At 37.5% G+C, this 10,851-nt stretch overlaps 1 pseudogene; it reads right to left on the bottom strand.

Moving 5' to 3' along the window:
- Positions 1–9,495: 9,495 nt before the first annotated feature.
- On the bottom strand, positions 9,496–10,764 carry LOC142176061 (uncharacterized; annotated as a pseudogene).
- Between the last annotated feature and the right edge of the window lie 87 nt (positions 10,765–10,851).

Genomic DNA, 10,851 nt, shown 5'->3' with positions numbered 1-10,851 from the left:
AGTTGAGAATCACTCTTGATTATACTCTGTGTTATGCCGAGTTCTCGTGCCAATTCTAAACCTGCAATTACAGCTTCATATTCTGCTTCATTGTTAGTTATAGAATGACATTTTATAGCCTGTCTAATGGTCTCACCCGCAGGTGGTACGAGGACTATTCCTAAGCCTGCCCCTTTTACATTAGATGAACCGTCAGTGTATAAAACCCAAGTCCCCGGGTTCGCACCATTAAAAACTAATAATTCTTTTTCTGCTTCAAAATGCATCCCCTGGCTAAAATCAGCCACGAAATCAGCTAGTACTTGAGACTTTATAGCGGTCCTGGGTTGATAAATAACTTCATATTCACTTAGTTCTATAGCCCATTTTGCTAATCTTCCTGAAAGTTCATGTTTATGCAAAATATTTCGAAGCGGAAAAGCAGTAACTACAACAATGGGATGACATTGAAAATAAGGTCTTAACTTTCTAGATGCCATGACCAAAGCTAATGCTAATTTTTCTAGCTGTGGGTATCGTGTCTCAGCTTCCAATAAGGACTTACTTACGTAATAAATAGGAGATTGTTTACCTTGGTCCTCGCGGACTAAAACAACACTTACCGCGACTTCAGATACGGCCAGATAAATAAGAAGTTTTTCCCCTACCTTCGGTTTTGCCAACAACGGTGGTTTTGACAAATAAGTTTTCAAATTTCTAAGGGCTTGCTGACAATCTTCATTCCATTCAAAATGATCTTGCTTTTTAAGTGCAGAGAAAAACTTAAAACACCTTTCTGAGGATTTGGAAATGAATCTCCCCAAAGCTGCAATTCTTCCCGTTAATCGTTGTACTTCCTTTTTATTAGTAAGGATATCCGGGATTTCTTCTATTGCTTTGATCTGAGAAGGATTCACCTCAATACCACGGTTAGAAACAAGAAAACCCAAAAACTTACCTGATGCAACTCCAAATGCACATTTTTCTGGGTTGAGTTTCATATTAAATTTTCGCAAAATTTCAAAAGTAATAGATAAATGAGAAATATAATCATGAGATTGCTGGGTTTTGACGAGCATATCGTCTATATATACCTCCATTGTTTTCCTTAAATGTTCTTGGAACATTTTGGTGACCAACCTTTGATAGGTTGCCCCAGCATTTTTGAGACCAAAGGGCATTACTTTATAACAATAAGTCCCCCTGTCTGTGATGAAAGAAGTTTTTTCTTCATCACTAGGATCCATTTTGATTTGATTATATCCTGAGTATGCATCTAAAAAACTTAAAAGTTCATGACCTGCGGTCGCATCAATTAGTTGATCTATATGTGGTAAGGGAAAGGAATCTTTTGGACATGCTTTATTTAAATCAGTATAATCTACACAAACACGCCACTTACCATTTTTCTTGGGTACAACCACCGTATTAGCTAACCAAGTTGGATATTTTACCTCACGGATTGATCCGATTTTTAATAATTTTTGGACTTCATCCTGAATCACCTGGTTCTTGAAAGCACCTTGTTTTCGTTTCTTTTGCTTTACTGGTGTGAAAGAAGGGTCCTCGTTGAGTTTGTGAGTCATCACATTTGGAGGTATCCCTGTCATATCAGCGTGGGACCAAGCAAAGCAATCTAAGTTAGCTTTTAAAAATTCGATTATCATACCTCGCATATTCGTGTCTAAATTAGCCCCGATATAAACCTTCCGTTCAGGCTGTTGATCAAATAACGTCACTGCATCAAGCTCTTCAATCGTCGTTTTGATGCTTTTGTTCTCTTCAGGTTCTTGAATTGTGTTAGGCCTTGAGTCCAAATCTGTTTTCTCTTGTTCAGTTGAAGTTTGATCTCTTTTACTTTCAACTGTTTCCTGTAATTGCTATTTTGCTTTATTTACGGCGCTCGTACTTGTTACAGCGTTGACATTTCTGGCCATCTGCTGATCCCCACGAATTTGACAAATTCCCCATGGTGATGGGAATTTGATAACTTGATGCAGGGTTGATGGGACAGCATCCATATCGTGTATCCATGGCCTTCCCATGATCATATTGTAGGCCATTTCCATATCAACTACCTGAAATTTAGTTTCCTTCACAACACCCATAGCAAAAGTTGTTAGTATTACCTCACCTTTTGTTACTACACTTGAGTTGTCGAAACCTGACAAGGTGTGCGCCTTGGGTAACATTTTGTCTTCAGCTTGCATTTCCCGCAGTACCCTTAGTAATATAATATTTACAGAACTTCCTGGATCAATCAAAACTCGCTTTACATTAGTATCATATACAAGTAAAGATATTACCAGTGCATCATTATGTGGAGTTGTCACTCCTTCGTTATCTGCGTCATCGAACGAAATGCTTTCATTGTCAAGGACCTGCCGCACCCGTTTCCCGTGTGTAATTGTTACCTTAGAAACCTTGTTTGAAGCTGTGTAAGTTATGCCATGAATATCTTCTCCCCCGCTTATGACATTCACTGTCCTTTTGGGTGAAGGAGGTTGTGGTGGTTCTTGTCTGTTCTTCATATAAGCTTGTTTTCCTTTCTCACTAAATAACTCAGTGAGATATCCTTGCTTTAATAGATGATCTACTTCACTTTGCAGGAATCTGCATTCTGAAGTTTTGTGCCCGTGATCGTTGTGAAATTCGCACCAATGGTCCGGATTGCGTCTACTTGGGTTTGACCGCATTTCTTTCGGCCACCGTACCTTATCTCCCATGCTTCTTAAAACAGCTACGAGCTCGGAGGTAGAGACGTTGAAATTATATCCACCAAATCGTGCCTTTAAACTCCTGTCATCATCACGTGATTCTTGTCTATTCCGATCATTCCTGAACTTTGAAGAAGAGCTAGAATCCCGGTTCCTTGACTTTTGATCGTATTGTTGGTTATCTTGCTTGACTGTGGGTCCTTTCCTGCGGGTCCCATATATAGATCGTACCTGTTTTTACCTGATCTTTTTTCGGAATCTGACCTTCGGGTACCGCCCCTTTCTTCATGATGGAGCTTAGGTACGGTATCTTCTTCGATTCGCAGCTTCGTGCTATACCTGTTGTAAACATCATTCCATGTGGTTGCAGGAAATTCTCGAAGACTTTCTTTGAGTCGTCTCGTGGCTTCAGAACTTTTGTCATTTAAATTACTTGCAAAAGTTATAGCAGCCCAATTGTCAGGCACACGAGGTAGAGTCATTCTTTCACGTTGGAACCTATCAACGAAGTTTCTAAGCAACTCTGAATCCCGTTGTTTGATTTTGAAAATATCTTCCATCCTTTTCTCAACTTTTTGTGCTCCCAAATGTGCTTTAATAAAAGAATCTGCAAGCTCAGCAAAAGAATTAATAGAATTTTCAGATAAAAGAGAATACCAGGTTAATGCACCCTTTGTGAGTGTTTCTCCAAATTTCTTGACCAATACTGATTCAATTTCTTGTTTGGTCAAGTCGTTGCCTTTCACGCCAGTTGTAAATGCAGTCACGTGGTCACGTGGGTCTGTAGTACCATCATATTTCGGGATGTCAGACATTTTGAATTTTTTCGGAATTGGAAGGGGAGCAGCACTAGGCTTCCATGGTTGTTGTGAGTATTTGTCCATGTCTACTCCTTTTATTATAGGTGGAACTCCAGGGATTTGCTCTATTCGCTCATTTTGTTCCTTCAGCTGTTTCTGCAAGGTTAGTACTAAATTTTGCAAATATGAATTATTTAAATTACCTGGTCCCCCTTCTTGTGGTTCATTGGGGGTTGCTCCGTTTCCAGAATTATCAAGACCAGAACGGGGGTTCTCCAATGTATTATTATTAGGAGTCGGCGTAGGTGGCGCAGCAGGCAATCGACTACCAAGTGCCTGAAGAGCTTTGCCGACTTGTGCATCGATTAGCTTTTGCAAAGCTTCAGTTGTACCTCCTTCAAAATGTTCAAATTGCTCTTGTTGATCAGCACGGGATTCAGTAACAGGAGTGCCTTCACGAGATTGACGTGGTGAATTTAAAGGAGAGGGAACCACGGTATCTTGATTTTGATGTATTTGATTTTCATGGCTTCCCAATGTGTTGTTACTGTTGTTGTCGGCGTTATTGTTTGACATGGTGACGATAATAGATAAGATATAGCTTAAAAGGAAAGATTATCAGATTCCCGGTAACGGAACCAATTTGTTTAACCAAAAATCTGAGTCCTTGGTCAAAGCTAAAAGAAAAATTCGAGTTACTGATAATCAGGAGACAAAAAATAAAATACTTTTGAGAACAATGGTAGAGGGTAAATAGATAAGTATTTCAGTGTATTATCAATAGTATATCGTGTCCTTACAAATGATGATACTTCTTCCTTTTATAGATCATTCTAGGTAAAGGAATAAAGCATCAGTTTTAATGACATAATCATGAGCAATAAATGACATTAAATAAGCCGTTATACAATCATTCCTATTAAATACCAACTTTATAACGTATCAGACATTTAATAATGAATTTGGACTCCTTTCTGTCATCTGATCCTTGCTTTTAATGTCTTCTAATCCGTTGACTGTAAATAATTTAAATTGGTACGAGACTCGTATCTATACATCGTCTCGTGCCTATTTAAATTCTTCTTCCCGTGGCTGTTTTCACCATGTTTTTACCGTGCCTCTTAGTCAATTGCTGTTCTTTGACCATTCAACTAATCCACATGTTATGCCACATTATTTTTAATATAAATTCAGTTTTTTCCCAATACAGTTATGAGGAAGAGCAGCAAAGGTTTCAAGAAGATAGATATTGACGCTGACACCCAAAGCAAGAACCAGCAGACTACTTTTGTTAATCTGAAATCAAAAACAAAAGTTGACTGCAGTGTAGTTGTGAGAAAGAGCGGCAAAGATTTCAAGAATACAGATAGTGACTCTGACGCCCAAAGCAAAAACACTGCTACGACATTAACAGAAACTAAGCATTGCACTGAAGAAATATTAATGAAGAAGAAGAGATCGAGACTGGATTTTAAATCAAGTAAAAGGAAATAAGAGGATAGGTTGGCAGAGCAAAACAAAGCAAAGAGAATGACCATAATGGTGGACTTTCACGAGATGCCTAAGCCTGCGATAGATCCATGTGCTCCCAAGCGCTGCTGGGAAAGGAGAAGATTTTGAGATATTGTGATTCAATTTCCCTAGGAGAATCTTTGTATTGTGATTCACTTGACTATTTTTTTTAGTTAGTCAACTCTTGGGTATATGCCCTTTAATTTATATACGTGAACTAATTTAAACATTGAAATAATGATAGAGTTACAATTTCACAAATGTTGTTGTATCTCATGCTTAGGATCTGTGATTCATTACCTGCTCAGTTTATGCATTTACTTGTTAAAGTTAGGATTTTAGTGATGACCCGACAAGTTATCTCATGTTTTTAAGCCTAACTCTATGATCCAAAACCTTAAAAATCATGTTTAGGCCTTCTCCAATTTGCGAGCGCAGTCCGGGCGTCTTTTCGGAAAACTTTTATGTTAAAAACTGTTAAAAATAAGAAATTTTGCCTAAAACTTCATTTGAGTTGACTTCGGTCAACATTTTTGATAAACAGACCCGGATTCATATTTTGACAGTCCTGATGAGTCCCGTATCGTGATTGGGACTTGGGCAATACCCGTGATTGAATTCGGAAGTCCCTAGCCCGAGATATCGGACTTTGTCAGAATTTAAAAGTTAAAGGCTTAATGAAATGGAAATGTTTCACCAATGTTTGACTTTTTGCATATCGGGTCCATATTTTGGTTCTGAAACCTGGTATAGGTCCGATACCATATTTGTGACTTGTATGTAAAATTTGGTGAGAAATGGAGTTGGTTTGATGTGATTCAGACTTCTGGTTGTGAAATAAGAAGTTTCAAAGTTTTCTTGAAAATTTCATATGATTTGGTGCTCAATTCGTAGTTCTAGATGTTATATTAGTGTTTTGATCGCGCGAGCAAGTTCGTATGATATTTTAAGACTAGTGTGCGCTTTTGGTTTAGAGCCCCGAGGGCTCGAGTGAGTTTCAGATAGGCTACGGAGTAAAATTTGACTTGGAAAAATTGTTGTTGTATCTGATCTTGTTATAGGTCTCTGATCTCGCATTTGCGAGATCAGGAATCGGAATTGCAACCTCTGAGGTGTTCGCATTTACGAGCTTCTCATTACAAATGCGAAGAGAAACTGGGCCACATAGGTTTCGCATTTGCGAAATATCCTTCGCATTTGCGAAGTAAGACTGGGGAGGGATTCTTCGCATTTGCAAAGACATGGCCGATCGCATTTGCGATCCCCAGTTCTGCATTTGCGAACATTTTCTTCGCATTTGCGGAGGCAGCAGAATGTGGGAGTTTTATATTTACGAAGCTTTTCTCGCATTTGCGAAGCCCGGGTCACATTTGCGACATTTATAGCTGAGTAAATATGACCTAGACGGGATTTTTTTCCCATTCTTCAAATTTTCAAAACCTAAAACCTTATAGGTGATTTTCCAAAGAACTTTTCTTCCCCAAATCATTGATAAGTGATTCTAAACTAGTTTCTTTCAATCTTTCACTGCATTTTACAAGATTTCAACCTAAAATCTAAGGTTTTCATGGTAGAATTGAGGGTTTTGGGTAGAAACTAGAGATTTGATAAATTAGGGATTTAGACCTCAAATTGAGGTTGGATTCCAAAATAAATTACATAACTGGGCTTGGGGTGAATGGGTAATCGGGTTATGGTCCGAATTTCTGGTTTGAACCAAGCGGGTCCATGTGTTGACTTTTGTTGACTTTTTAACAACGGCTTAAATTGAATTCATTTGCAATCGTGGGTAGTTCATAAGGCTTAATTTGAATCGTTTGGTTGGTAATATGCTAGATTCTACTGTTTTGGAGGTTCGTTTGAGAGAAAAAAGTTGTGGTTGATCCTTGAGTTTGGCTGTTGGAGCTAGGTAAGTGTCGTGGTTAACCTTGGCTCGAGGGATTAGGTCTTATTTGTCTATGTGCTATGTGTGTGAATATTGGATACAATGTATAGATGAGGTGACGAGTACCTATACGTTGTTGTCGGGTCATAGCATGCGAGTGGGTCTTAATCATGTATTTTTTTCTTTCTGTAATCATATTATCCATGCTTAGACTAGTTAATTGTTATATTGATCGTTCTTATCGTGTTTACAGACTTTGGTAATAACTGAGTATTGATTCAAAGTTGAGGTTGATATTGTGGAACCAAATGTTGAAGTAACATTTGTTCTTGTCATTCCTATCTCTCTATTGTCATTGTTCATTGCTTTATGATGAGGGAGAGTATTAATGTACGAAGGGTGATGCCGTGCCATATTGTGAATGTTAATGCACGAAGGGTGATGTCGTATCATATTGTGAATGTTAATGCACGAAGGGTGATGTCATGCCATGTTATGAGATAGTTAATGCACGAAGGGTGATGTCGTATAATTTCAATTGTTTCATATGGTGAGGTTGAGAGTAAAATCATGAAGGGTGATGTCGTGCATTTTCTTTACTGTGTTTACTTGTTCCTACATGTTTAAAGCATATTGGTTGATCAAGTTCTTATTACTGTTGTGATTCTTTACCTTGTGATCCCCTCAGCATGTCCTCATCCCGATATTACTTGTCTAGCTTTTATTTGCCGTTATGTCTGTACATATACTATTAAATTGCACAGGTTTATTTGTGGGTGTCTTATCTTAGCCTCGTCATTACTTCGCCGAGGTTAGACTCCACACTTACCAGTACATGAGGTCGGTTGTACTGATATTGCACTCGACACTTCCTGTGCAGATTTTGGTATTAGTCCCAATTGATCGAGAGGCATAGCAGCTCGGACCGGACCACCGGAGACTCAAGATTCTGTCGGTGTTTACAGACCTTGAAGTCCCTGTCTATCTCTTCCGTTTTAATGTTTCTTTCATTCAAACAATTGTATTTTTTTTAGGCTTTTACTTGTAGTAAATCCTAGAAATGTTCGTGAATTTGTGACACCAGATCCGGGTAGTAGTAAATGATGAAGTTATTATATTATTTTGCACTCAGTGTATTTCACTTTAGCTTATTTACTGTTATTTGTTGAATTGAATAAGATTTAACTTAATAATCTTCTAACGTTGACTTGCCTAGCAAGTGATATGTTAGGCGCCATTACGGTCCCGACGATGAAAATTCCGGGTCGTGATAATTTTGTTACTCTTTATTCTTTCTTAAATTTACCTTTTTCTTTATATTTTAATCTGAGTCTTAGTTGAATAGTCAGAATTTGGTTTATTATAATTTTTATCACCTTAGCTGAACTCTTAGTTTGGTGATGTTTTCCCTTACACTGGTGTAGGCATGCAACATGAACAGACAGAAAGTTGCACTATTTATTATTTAAAGTTGATAAATGTTTACTAATGTAACTTGGAACCTTACTCAAGATACTGTTCAAAGAAAGATCAAAGGTACTAAGATGTACTATTTTCAAAGTACTTCGACCAAAGATAGATTCAGAACCTCAGTATTTTTATTTTTTCTTGTTAAAAGATGTCAAAATCTATTCATTGTGAGATAGCAGGGTTACTTCAATCTCATTTATTATAATTCTCCATTTACATCTGCGGACACTCCAAAACTGAAGCAAAACATTTAGATATCGCAATCTAGTGAGATTTAATGTAGTCGATGGAACAAAACCAGTTAAGGCGTGATGATAAACTTTCTATGATCAAAATATAGACAACGTTTTGCATAATTACCAAGGTTCAACAAATATCTGCAAGAAGGGCAAACTTTACTAAATTTAAATTTTAAAAACAGTAGAAAGATATCTTATGTACAACGGAATTCACCTTCTTTACCTCTAATGGAACTTAATATAACGATTAAAATGAAAATCTAACGCTTAGACCTGATCGTCTGATGATGTTTACTCTGTTACCAGTTATTCTGTTGCTTCCAATTGAGACAAATCTTTCGATGATTCTGCCTAGGAAACTGAAATAAACTCGTTTCCATGGCTTTCGAACGAGTAAGATACAGTAAGGAACAAGAATACCTGCAAGAAATCCCAATCCAACACTCACATAAAAGTATTTATCAGGAAATTCATCACCGTTGTTATTCTCCAGTACAGTTGTACTGTCTGAGTTTCCATTTTGGCTAGTACTAGAAGTGGAGCTCTACAATGATGGAGATTCCCCTCAAAAGCAGACTCTGTAAAAGTTGTCATCTGCCCCTTATAAGGAACCATACCAGATAAATTATTTTTCGAGAATCGAGAAGTTAAGGTAGCACAAGAATGACATTGATCACATGCTTGATGGGATATGATACCAGAAAGCTTATTACTCCAGAGATCAAGCGATGCCAACTGACATAAGCTTGAATGTTTTATGGGATTTGTCCAATGATTTGGTTTTCAGACAAGTTCAAAACCACGAGGCCGTGCAACTTAGTCATTTCCACAGATAATGCTCCATATAAGATGTTTCTTGACAAATCTATTGAGATCAGAAGTGATAGAGTCAGCTATAGTAATAAGCCAGCTGATAGGTTATTGTCCCCAAGGTCTAAGGCTTTCAGGTAAGGACACTCTCCCTTACGCTTGAAGGAATGCTTCATGTTAGCTTATTGTTTGATAGATCAATGAATTGAAGAAAGGTCATATTTCCTATAGTAGTTGGTATTTCACCTAAAATTTCATTACCCGAAAGAGTCAGGATATCAAGTCTGACATAACTTCAGAAATATACTGAGGGATGAGACCTTAAAACTTATTGTTTGAGAGATCAAGCAATTCAATTGGTACAATAGGTAAAGGAATGGTTCCCTTAAATAGGTTCGAGCTCAGGTCAATATCTGCAAAGGGAAATATTGGTAATGGATTTAGTAGCTTACCAATTAACTGATAAAAAGAACAATTCAGCAGGGATAGATTAGAAAAAATATTCCAAAACAGCCTGGAATAGAAATCTAAAATACTTGCATTTGAAATATCTAGGAAATTAAGCTCCTTTTGAGACTTGATCCAAGTAGGAAAAGAAGGACCTAAGTGGCGAGACCTCATGTCAAGATTTCGAATCTAAAATGGTGGAATCCAATTGGAATTAACATTCAAGGTGATAGAGTTGGACGAAAGATCAAGAATCTTCACTTTGCTCAGGTTCTTAAAATGAACTACTAATATAGTACTTGTGAAAATTCCCAAGTTGGTCAAATTTTGAAGTGTTCCTAAAGAAGCTGGTATAGGACCATCAAAAAAGTTGGAAGTAATCCAAGTTGTTGAAGATTTTTTAGCTGACCCGACCATTCTGGTATTTACCAACAAGTCCATTGTTGCTCAGCGTTAACTACATCAAACTAGGCAAATGACTCTTGGAATCATATTTCTCGGTTCCTTAGAGTATTTCAGGTAGACTTCCTATAAAATTATTTCCTGATAAATCAAAGTTGATTAATTTGCATAGTCCTCCAATAATACTCGATATTCCACCTTCAACGTTGTTCAATAAAAGATTGAAGTGAGTGAAATGAGCCATATTCCCAATAGATTTAGGCACTTTTCCATGTAGTTTTTCCAAACCTAAATCGAGAGCTTCTATATGTTTCCAGCTTCCTCTAAATAGTTCATGGTAATTGGCTGTTCTTGCTTAGCGCAAGGTTCAAGTATCTTAACCTCGGAATCTCGTTGATGCCCAGTGGAATTCTGCCTCTAAGACTAGGGTTTCTTAAGTCTGTATATTCAAGACTGCTAATATTTACAAGCCTACTCGGGGACATTAAGGTGAAACTATTCATTCATGCCTAGATGTTCTAAAGAAAGGCCCTTAACATTTTTACAGAAAAAGAAAAAAAATGGAAATTAAGTTTGCTCGCTCTTGTTTG

The sequence above is a fragment of the Nicotiana tabacum genome, chromosome 22, assembly GCF_000715075.1.
Source record: "Nicotiana tabacum cultivar K326 chromosome 22, ASM71507v2, whole genome shotgun sequence".
Lineage (NCBI taxonomy): Eukaryota > Viridiplantae > Streptophyta > Magnoliopsida > Solanales > Solanaceae > Nicotiana > Nicotiana tabacum.
Note: the sequence above shows the minus strand (reverse complement) of the source record. Positions and strands in the feature narration are given on the sequence as shown.